A 12550-nucleotide genomic window follows, 5' to 3' on the forward strand; every position below is an offset into this window, starting at 1 on the left:
AAATATACTCTAATTAAGGTTAATAAATTACGAGAGTATAGATAAATAATTAGAATCATAAGTAATTTTAATCTTCTAACCTTTGAGGGAAAAACTAATATGTTTTATTAGAACTATTTTAAGTATTTATTTATTACGGGTAAATATGATAGCATTTTATAAAAACCTTTATTTTTATTTGAATGCAAAATATGTATGTTTTTGCCAATGTTTGCATTTGTAAGAATGTTCTATGAAATTATTAACCAGACTATTCTTTGAAAATAAGATAAAAAGAAATTCTGTCACACAGAGATCACAGAATTTTCCACCCTTTTCATATGGCTTAGAAATAGAAAGAATAAGCCAGTCTAGTTTAAATTTAATGTTATTATCTTTAAGATCCCAAATTAGTTTGCTAAGGCTCGTGGTATTACGTTTGCTTCTATCTCTAAAGGATGAAAAATTGTTAGAAATTCTAGTGGATAAAGGTGTAGAGGAAGAACCTACGTAAAAGTAAGTATTTTTGGGAGTACTAACTTGACATTGGTAGATAGTGTTTCTGAGTCTCACATTTTCACTTAAAAAACTAATTCTTTTGGAATTGACTTCTGAAATAATGATTTTGTTGTTATGACTATTACTATTATGTGTCGTGTTATTAATATTGTTCCCTATATTATTATTATTAGTGTTATTATTGTTATTTTGGTAAGGGTTAATAAGGAGTTCCTGCCTTAAAAACAGGAACTAAACCACAGTTATTTTGTGTTCTTTGCTACATTGGTTTCTATTAACCCATTTATTCTATCAGAAGAATTTTTATTCATTCAGATAGAAGAAATACACATAAATATATATATATATATATATATATATATATATATATATATATATATATATATATATATATATATATATGTATGTATATTTACATATATATAAGCATATATATGTGTAAGGATCAGTGAGATACTGAATGACCAGTTCAAAAGTGTCTTTACCACCCCGTTGGAGCACAGACAAGTGAACGAACAAGTGGACTTCTTTGCGGCCTCACCTATAACCAGCGTGGCAGTTACGATGGAATGCATCAACATTAGCAAAGAAGATATGCTACTATCCATAGATGAATTGGACACAAACTCAACTGCTGGTCCTGATGGTTTCCCAGCAATCCTCCTCAAATCGTGTAAGTATGCCCTGGCAAAATCCCTCCAGATACTCTTTCAGAGCTTTCTTGCAAATGGCAGACTACCAAACAAGCTGAAGGAGGGAATGATATGCCCAATCCATAAAGGGGGAAGCAGAGCAGATGCCAAAAACTATAGGCCTATCTCTCTGACTTCACTCATCAACAAAGTCACACAGCTAAGCATAGTCAGAGGGAAACTAATCGCATTCCTTGAAGAAAATAACTTGATGAGTGATACTCAGCATGGCTTTCGACCAGGCAGGAGCTGCCTGACCCAACTCTTACAGCATTATCACTGGGTGTTGAGGCAGTTACTCAACAACTCAAATGTGGACGTAATATACCTTAATTTTGCCAAAGCTTTTGACAAAGTGGATCATGGTATGATATGCTGCAAACTACGTGACTTCGGCATAGCTGGAAAACGTGGAGAGTGGTTACATGACTTTCTGAAAGATAGAAGTCAGGCAGTGGTGGCTAATGGAGCCACCTCTATGAAAATTCAAATAGCGAGTGGTGTTCCACAGGACACTGTCTTAGGACCACTGCTTTTTATAGTGGCCCTTTCAAATATGCCCTCAACTGCCCGAATAACTACCCTTGCAAGCTATGCATATGATACGAAAGTCTCACAGAAAATACAGAACCCCAGCGATGTTGGACATCTGCAGCAGGAGTTGGACTCAATTTACAGATGGGCTGAGGATAATAATATGCAGTTTAATGCTGAAAAATTCCAAGCCCGGCGCTACCAGCTTCCCAAACTGAATATGAAACTTACAGAGTACACTGGCCCACAGGGAATTTCAATCCCAGAACCTAGATCAGTGAGGGACTTGGGTATCGACATGAGTGATGATACCTCTTTCCAAGTGCACACTACCAGGATGGCGACAAAGTGGAGACGACTGGCTGGCTGGATCCTGAGAACATTCAGAACCAGAGATAAAGAAACCATGATGGTCCTCTGGAGGACATTCGTCCACAGCCGCCCGGATTAATGCTCACAGCTATGGTCACAGCGGGCCTTGAAGCAATTAACAGCGGACCTTGAAGCAATACAGAGAAGATCGTCTCTTTGCAACTGCTCAGCTACTGGGAAAGGCTGAAACAGCTAAGACTCTACCCCCTGGAGAGAAGGCGGGAGAGGTATGCAGTAATATACATCTGGAAGATCCTGGAAGGAATTGTGCCAAATTTTGGCATTGAAATGCCAGAACGGAACGACACTGCATTGTGCCAAAGATCCCAGCAATGCCATTGCGATTCAGGACCAGTTACTACAACAGCCTGGGTTTCAGGGGCCCACAGCTTTTTAATATTCTTCCAAAGAGCCTGAAGAACCTGCACAAAGTAGATGTAGGCGTTTTAAAATCAAAGGTGCACCTCTTCCTGTCGAGAATCCCAGATGAACCTATCTCAAATGAGGGTAGCTACATCAAACTCCATTCTTCACCAAATGCCAAATATTGGAGGAGGATCTCGGTAATAAAAGTGTAACAAAACGGCGGTGCATCAGCATAGTCGCAGCTCTGAGCTGAAACAACAAGAAAAAAGGCATAACTACAGAGTTCTACCCCCCAAACTTGGGAAGGTCATAACTTTCAGAAAAATGAATATTTTTTAATGAAATTTTCTATGCTTATTGTATTTATTATGTAGATCCGGAATATACAAAACTTTCCGGTGAAAGTGTTTTGGAATGGGGGTGGGGGACAATTTTCGGAAATTCCAACAGAGTCCACTTAAATTCTTCGTAACTTCCATGAAAATTAATATTTTTTCGTGAAATTTTCTACAAATATACCTTGATGTATGTACATTTCAAGCATGTAGGAATTCTGAAGGAAATAACTGCAGGTTATTTTTGAGAAGTGTTCCCCACTCGGTGGTGTTTCGGAATAAGTCGTCCATAATTGTTTCATTTTTCTCTATTATGTTCATATACATATATATATGTATATATCCATATATGTATATATATATATATGTATGTATATATACATATATATATATATGTATATATACATATATACATATATATATATATATATGTATATATACATATATACATATATATATATATATATATATATATATATATATATATATATATATATATATATATATATATATGTATATATATATATATATATATATATATATATATATATATGTATATATGTATACATATATATATATGTATATGCATATATATATGTATATATATTTATATATATGTATATTTATATATGTATTTATGTATATATATATATGTATATATATGTATATATACATATATGTACATATATGTATATATATATGTATATATATATGTATGTATATGTATATATATATGTATGTGTGTGTGTGTGTGTGTGTGTGTGTGTGTATGTATGTATGTATATATAACAAAATTAACAGAATGAGATAAAAATCCAAGGCTGTGAAAGATTTCAGAACATTTATAAAGAGAAGGTCTTACAGCTGTTTCCGGGATATTTTATATATGCATTCATCGGAGACGGTGTGAGAAAATAGTTAAGCAATAGTTATTCTAGATAAGGTATGAAATAGAGAGTGAAGTGGAGGAATGAAAATAGACGTGAGACATGCAGGGATATTGTATCTGCAGTTCCATTATTTAGGCAGAATGGTATACATATAAGATTCCATTGCCTTGTGAGTAAGTTCCAATAGTATTTAAAATTGGTCATTCCAAGCATAGAAGTTGTAAACGGTGTTATTGAATCGAGGGTTTTTATTTGAAGTGAAATCTTTGTGAAATGTTTCATAGACTTGGATTTTTATCTCATTCTGTTAATTTTTATATATATATATATATATACGCATGCTGATATATGGCCTACGTTGGACTCCTCATTTGCATAATCACCGAACCTGGAGCTTAACTATAGTCTTTCCATAGCACTTACTCAGCATTACCTGACACCTTTGGGTCTTCTTGATACCATTACCTCTCATAACCTCAATATATATGTGTGTGTATATATATATATATATATATATATATATATATATATATATATATATATATATATATATATATATGTATGTATGTATGTATGTATGTATGTATGTATGTATCTATCTATCTATCTATCTATCTATCTATCTATCTATCTATCTATCTAATATAAGGATAAGCAATTTAGATCAATATATAAAGTATATTGAATATATGAAATACAAAAATGTATATATGTATACATATAAAAAAAGGTTCGACTTACACGATACAAAGGATATAGAGAATTAAAGGGGTTGAAGAAATGTACTACAAATCCAAGAGCTGCTTCTTGGGTCTCTATGATCCATAATAATATTTGAGGATTGATTCCATCATAGGATGAGACGAGCCTCCGTCTTCAGGGAAGAGATTTTACAATCCAAGGAATCTAATGCTCTTAGCTTAGTTTTTCCTTGGGGCTGGCGAGATTGGAGCAATCTCGAGTATAATCAGCCGAAATTGCGAAGATAGTCTGGTACTCGACTGAGGAAAGAAAACTCCGAATGACCCGTCCTTGTTTTCTTTGTATCGTCTATCTGGATGTTTTGTTGTCCCATTTTTGTATCACCTAACTGTCTGGATGTTTTGCGTTCCTGTCCCATTTTGTATCATATATATATATATATAGTTATGTTATATTATGTTAAAAACGTAGTAGAGTACAGTATAAAGCTCGTCCACCTTAAGATTTCACTCTACTTTGCGTAGAAACAATTGTAGTGATTGCAAATAAATGTCCAACCGTACTCATTCTTGCTGACTTCAACTTTTCAATTATATATATGTAGTAAATCTTAGACAATTCTTATGAAATTTATTCATATAAATTACTTTCCATTTCATTATATATTTTTACGTTTTGCAGTACATAACAAAACATTATTTTAGTGAAATGATGAAAATCTAAATTTAGTATTTCTGCTACATTACCAATAGCAGTTATTTATGCAGCCATCATTTGCTTGTCTCCAGTCTTTTGATGCCGTTATTTTTAACATCTGTTGATGCGTTTCTGTTGAAATATAACTGTAATTAGTCACAGAATTTCAGAGCATAAGCAAAACAAGACGGTTACGTTGTAACAACACGATAGTGTCAAGAGATCGCCGACAGCAAACCGAATAGAACGAAAGAAAGAAAGAAAGAAAGAAAGAAAGAAAGAAAGCGGAAGAAAGGAGTGAGAGGAAAATAATAAGAAGAGGGAACGAGGGAGAGAAAATGTGTGCGTATTTGTAATAGACGTAGAGAAAAAGATGAGAAAGTGCACATAGAAAAACAAAAAGAAAATGCACACGCACACACACATACACACGTATGTAGATATAAAGCCATAAACATGTATATGCGTACTTCTATATAATGTAAATGTACACTATGTACATTTATGCAAATATATATGTGTGTAATTATATAAGGGCGTAAGAGTATTTGCATATATATATTGTGATGCGTTCATGTGGTTATAGAGGCATGCTTAAAAATAATGCTTGTGTTTCAATAATAATAGTGCAAGCATCATGCATAGGAATACACTAGTGCGTATGTAATACACACACACACTCATACTTGAATATAAATGTATTAGTATATATACATATAGGTATAATGATTACAAACGTTCAATATGCATACAGACATATATATGTATACATACACACTCAAACGTGTGTGTGTGTGTGAGTGTGAGTGTGTGTGTGAGTGTGTGTGTGAGTGTGTGTGTGAGTGTGTGTGTGAGTGTGTGAGTGTATGTGTGAGTGTGTGTGTGAGTGTGTGTGTGAGAGTGTGTGTGCGTGTGTGTGTGTGTGTGTGTGAGTGTGTGAAATATGAAAGAGTGTAAGGAAACGAAGATGAAATAAAAGGCCATGTTGAAAATCTTGGACCATTCTTATTATTCTTGTTTGTTAAATAATACATTCTTAAGAATATATGTGTGTTTGGTGCATGTATGTATGTATGCATGTATGTACGTACGTACGTACGTACGTACGTACGTATGTATGTATGTATGTATGTATGTATGTATGTATGAATGTGTGTGTGTGTGTGGAGGTGTGTGTGTGTATGTTTGCATACGTATGTGTGCATATGTCTTAAATAGAAACGAAGACATATTTTGTTGGTCATAGCCTTGAGAATATATATAAATATTGACGGAAGAATTACGTCAAAAACTAAATAATAATAGGACAAATGTGAACCTGTTGGATCAAATAAATAGGAAACTACCAAAAGTGAAAATATATTGCACGCAATTATACACAGACACGCTTGTATGTTTATATATATACTAGTGGAGAAGGTATAGGAATCAACTGAAAGCTTGATGAAGCAGAGTTCAGAGTTAAAAAGAACCCACCACCACCACCACCACCACTAAAGGAAGCAAAACGGTACTGAATTACGTACCATCTGTAAATTCTCTCTAAAAGATGGCTGCTGGCATGGAAAGATAGGAAAGAATTGCTACTTTGAACTTCCAAAACTCATGCAGAATGTAACCTATGGCAAATACAATTTTCACTTTGCCGATAAGGTAGGATAAAACCACATCCAGAGGGACTCGTATCCCAATGCAAACCTGCAGTGAAGAAGACTATTAAAAAGGTGAATGCAGATGCCGAGCGAGCTGTAATCGTAGAACAGCAGAATTTTTTTATGTATGGCACAAAAGATAGTGAAGTAGCTGGCATAGTTGCAAACAAAGCGAAACCATGCACACCCACACACGAAACCGCCACAAATAATAAACCCTGGAAGGCCACCATGGTCGCAAAGTCAAACATCACTGCAATTCTAATAAATATCAGTGGCCATGTTGAACGATCTTTCTGCATGAGACTCATCAATCTGCTGACATAAGTAATGAAGAGATACATAGCAATGTATGCAGCGCTCTGTATAGACAAAAGAAAAAGAAGTCATGGTGTAGTTGCGTTGTAAATCTGAGAAAATGTCACAAGACTAATCTTGTTGACATATTCAAACTCGTTCTGTGCATTTAACTGTACTTTTACAAAGCTGACTAGAAGTCAATTGGAAAACATGCAGCAGCATAATTGGTTTAAAGGTCTCTATGCAAGACATCGATATGAAACTTAAAGAATTCATGTCAATAATGCGAGCCGTATAAGGCGGCGAGCGAGCAGAAACGTTTGCACGCCGGGCGAAATGCTTAGCGGTATTCTGTCTGTCGTTACGTTTTGAATTCAAATTCCACCGAGGTCGACTTTGCTTTTCATCATTTCGACGTCGATAAATTAAGTACCCTCCTCCAAAATTTCGGGCCTTGTGCCTAGAGTAGAAAAGAATAATGCGAGCCGTATGCATTGAATTTTTCCAGAGAAAGAGAGCTATTACATACAAACCATCATTTCCTAAGACAGGAAAGTCCTGATAAGATGAAGAATAAAGATCTCCCATCGTTTAAATGAAAAGTTTAATGATAGTGAGAAATTCCTCCTCAAAGAGGCACTCTTAGTAATCGAAAATTCAGACTCTTATGAAAAGGAAAGGTTAGAAAGAGAAACCAGGGTGGTGGGAAATATAAAAATGAATCCTAAAGCTTTCTGTAGGCTTGCAAAGAATTCGTCTCGGCACACTACAAGAAGGGCCACTGTTTGGCGAAGACGGCTTACTAATTGTAAACTCTAGGAGGATAGGATAAGTGAAGTGCTAAATAAACAATTGCAAAGTGTCTTCACCACACCGCAAGAAAATATGCAATTAAGTAAGTCTGATGGGTTTTTCAACACCGCAGATCTATATGGGAAAGAGGCAACCACCGATTACATCGACATAAAAGAGGAAAATGTAATATCAGCCATTAATGAGATGAACTTGAACTCAGCAACCGGCCTAGATGGAATTTCGGCATATCTTTCTGATTTCTCTTGTTTGTAAGGTAATGGAACACGTTATCGAAAGAAGGCTGATTACGTTGCTTGAAGAAAATAACAATACACATGTCTTCCGCCCAGGGAGGAACTACCTTACACAGTTACTACAACATTATGATTGGGCACTAATACAGCTCAAGCACTCAAATGTGGATGTGATGTATCTCGACTTTACCAAGGTCGTTGACAAAGTTGATCATGGAATGATATGTCACAGATTGCGTGACCTTGGTTTCAATGGAGAGCTAGGAGAGTGGCTGCATGTCTTTTGAAAGGCAGAAGTCAGATAGTTGTAGCCATGGGCTAGTGAAATCCCAGACTCAGAGTCGGAGTGTGACATGAGAAACAACATGAGCAGTAATGCAACATTCCATGTGGATATTTCCAAGGTGGCAACACTATATAGGCGAGAATTTGGATGAATCATGAGATTATTCAGGACCAAGATAAAGAATACCATGCTACCCACATGGAGAATTTTCGTTCTCAGCCTGGATTACTGCTCCCAACTGTGGTCACCGCAGAGCGTCAAACAGGTGACAGAATTTGAGGCAATGCAGCACAACTAAACCAAATAGATTGACTCGATGAAACAGGTGGGCTACCGTGAAAGGCTAAAGATATACAGAAATATACATATGGGAGATCCTTGACGATCCAACAACCACTTTTGGAATTGAGAGCTATACCAATCATCAGACTGGGGACACTGCATAGTACAAAAGATCCTGTCTTCCCCATCTGGAATACGGGCCCAGTACAATGTAGCTTGGGTTTCAAGGGTCCACAGCTGTTCAACATTCTGCCAAACAGCCTTAGAAATTTGAAAGATGTAGAGGCCTTCAAAGAGTGTCTGGGCATATTTTTACCTGCAGTACCAGATGAACCCACATCATGACAGGGGGCACAAAGCAGCATCGTCCAACTTACTACTTCACCAGAAAGAATACAGAAAAGAAATTCAATCACATGAAGGCTGGTTCTCTAGTATGGACTCAGCTTTTGACTGAAAACAGTAAATGATATATATATATATATATATATATATATATATATATATATATATATATATATATATATATATATATATATATATATATATATAATTCATTTTAGGGGATTAATAGCTATGCGGGTATTCTATTTCAAATAATACAAAAAAAAAACCTAATGTGTATATCTGAAGGTAAACTCGTAGTATCTGTTTGCACATCACGAAATAATACTTTACAGGATATAACCAGTATACCAGTAGGGTATGAAATACACTTCCTTAATTATCTCCTACTTAAGTTAAAATAAAAATTATCAAATATAAAGGAACTACACGTGTTTCAGTACTGAAAGATTATAATATATATACACATACATACATACACACACACACACACACACACACACACACACACACACACACACACACACACACACACACACACACATATATATATATATATATATATATATATATATATAGATATATATGCAATCATCATATTTACAATTCTACCAACACATCTTCAGATTAACAAAATATTGTTAATCTAATTTTACATCACCTTAAAATTAAGTGTTAAATTAAACATTAAAATTTAAAAATTATACGTCATAAAGTTAAGAATTAAAAATTATAAATTATAAATTATAAAAATGAATTAGTACTCATATATCAAACTTATAAAGTGAAGTATATAATGTCAAATACAAAATGTAAGATATAAAATATACATCAGAATGAAAATGTCTGTGATTAAACGTGAAAAATGACATAAAAAGTGCAGATGCATATCCTCCTTTGGTGGAACCAAGATGTCTTTAAAAATGGTGATTAGAGGAAGTGAAGATAGCAGCGCACTACGGGAATTTATAAGTGAGTAGCACCATGAGAACAGTAGCAGTCAAAATGGTGTTGGCCGAAAGGAAGGCAAGAAAAGACAAATGAAATTGTTTTGATATACCCATGGGTGCCCGTGATTCTGCCCAAGTTACCGATCTTGTAGGATTATATCTTCTATCTGAAGTAGAGATAGAATTTACGAATATAGAGAGTGGTCTTTCTAGGGACGACCTCCTACTTATAACCAGGAACTGTATTAATAGGTCATTAGAATGCCTTAAGAAGAAAATGTACAAGTTCTTTAAGAATTATGGCCTAGTGATATCTATAGAGAACGAACACTATGCAGTAAATTACTTAGACGTCAACCTTAATCTTGTCACTAATAAGATCCATCCATTCTATAAGTTGAATGAAAATTTAATGTATATTAGTGCTTTAAGTAACAATCATAGATCCGTTAAAGAAGCTTTAATCGATAATATAAACAAAAGAATATCTATGCTATCCTCAGATTATGACACTTTTAATAGACATGCCCCATATTAAAAAAAGGCATTAAAAGAAGCAGGATATAGCTCTAATATGAGATTCTTTAATTATTACGAATACCTTAATAATATAACAGGTAATCCTAGTAATAACTCTAACAGCAAAAATATGAATAATAATAATAGACAATATAAGAAACTAAATAAAGATAAAAACAATATAGTTATTATTAATGATTACAATAATAATAGTAATATTGATAATGAGAATATGGTCAATAGTAAGAAACAGTAAATTATACGAGCGGAGATATAATACATCTAAGAATAAGACTTTAATACCGATGATGTATAATAATGATCATATAAAAGATATAAAAATAAAAAGGATATTATATGGTTAATTATTCCGTATGGGGCTCAAGTGATGACTGATATTATTAAGAAAACACTTAAAATTATAAAAATGCCTTTTAATAATGACAACATTTATTCAAATATATTTTCCAATAAAAATCATAAGAGTGGGCTACCCAACATCGAGGAATATAGGTAATATCATTTCCTCTATAAATAAGAAATTAAATAATTTTTGTAATAGCACAATAAATAATAGCTCTAGCCATAATATAACCGATAGTGATGGGAGTCTTAATCAACAGATAGAAAAAATGTTTATGTCGTGATAAGACTAAATGTAAGCTCTCGAAAATTTGTAATATTGATAATCTAATTTGTAAATGTATAGTAAGCTCAAGAATAATAATAATAAAATTATAAATAAGGTTTATATAGGATCGACAGCTAATGAAATTAAAAAAATAATCTCCCAACACTACCAGACTTTCTAAAAGGTATCTGAAGAAGTGTCCAAGGAGGTGTTGCATGAGGAGGAGACACTGGTGAGGACACCTATTGTTTCAGTGAAGGAAGAAAGTTTGGAAATGCAATTGGAGAGTCTGCTCAGGGAGTTGGAAGAAAGGAAAAAGGAGCGGTGCAGAAAAGGAGAAAACAAATGAGAAAAGGAAAATTTAGATGGAATTTTGTGACGTACACAAAAGCAAAGAAACTGAAAAGAAAGCAGTAAAGTTTAAACATATTATAAGAGTTAAGTTGCCCACGGACGTGTATTCCGAGAATGTGAAGGCCATCGTGGTTGACAAAGACACCTAAAACAGACTAAAGACATATGAGAAGTGTGATTGTGAAGTTCGATGAATTACCACCAGTAGTGGAGCTAAAAAATTTAGAACCTTTCATGAGGTATTAAAAAGTAAAAAATAGTAAGTAAAATTGTTTTATTGAAGAAAGAAAGAAAAAAGTAAAATTCCTTCATTTTAAAAAAGAGGAGAAACGAGAAAAAAACAATCAGATAATAGAACGATTGTAAATAATTTATATAAACGTTCAAACGGTACATGCAGTCATTTCATTTTTCATTTTCATATAACATCTCATTTTCATTCCTTTTATGTTCTTTTGTCCCCACTGTGATGTCTTTGTAGTCTCCCCTCTGTGTTGTGGCTGTAGTACCAAAATAAAGAAACATTGGTGGAGGTTTTCGCTCTCTGAGTGCTCTTGTTAATATTGTCAGTAAATTCTGTACAATTATTTGCATAAATAAGTGCATTCTTGTGGCTAGATGCGTTTATTTATGCAAGTTGGTTTATCCGATTTGCTGAAGTCATTAATAATATTGGCTGTATAAACAATATCTCTGGAAATTCAAAGAGGACATCTAATAAAATTCTAAATTAAGGTTGAAATTGCTTCGGCTAATTCTTTTTCCCTCCACAAAGATATTATGTAAAAGGCAAGTTGTTTACACACAAAGTCTTCACTATAACCTATAGGGTTATTCTGTAGTATACCATAGCATCATAACAAAACAATAAAAACACACCAGAAATTTACAATTAGAAGAATCTGCGAAGGATAGGAGGAAAATAGTAGTAGTAGTAGCAGTAGCAGCAGTGAGTAAAATCAGCTAATAAGAGAGAAGCAACAGCTGTAATAACATCATCATCGTCATTAGCAGGAACAGTAGCATTAGGAAACTTAACAGCAGTAACAGCCCGAGCAGCAGCACAAGCAACTTCAGTATCATCAACTTCATCATCT

This window comes from Octopus bimaculoides, chromosome 4 (assembly GCF_046866305.1).
Source record: "Octopus bimaculoides isolate indiv1 chromosome 4, ASM4686630v1, whole genome shotgun sequence".
Lineage (NCBI taxonomy): Eukaryota > Metazoa > Mollusca > Cephalopoda > Octopoda > Octopodidae > Octopus > Octopus bimaculoides.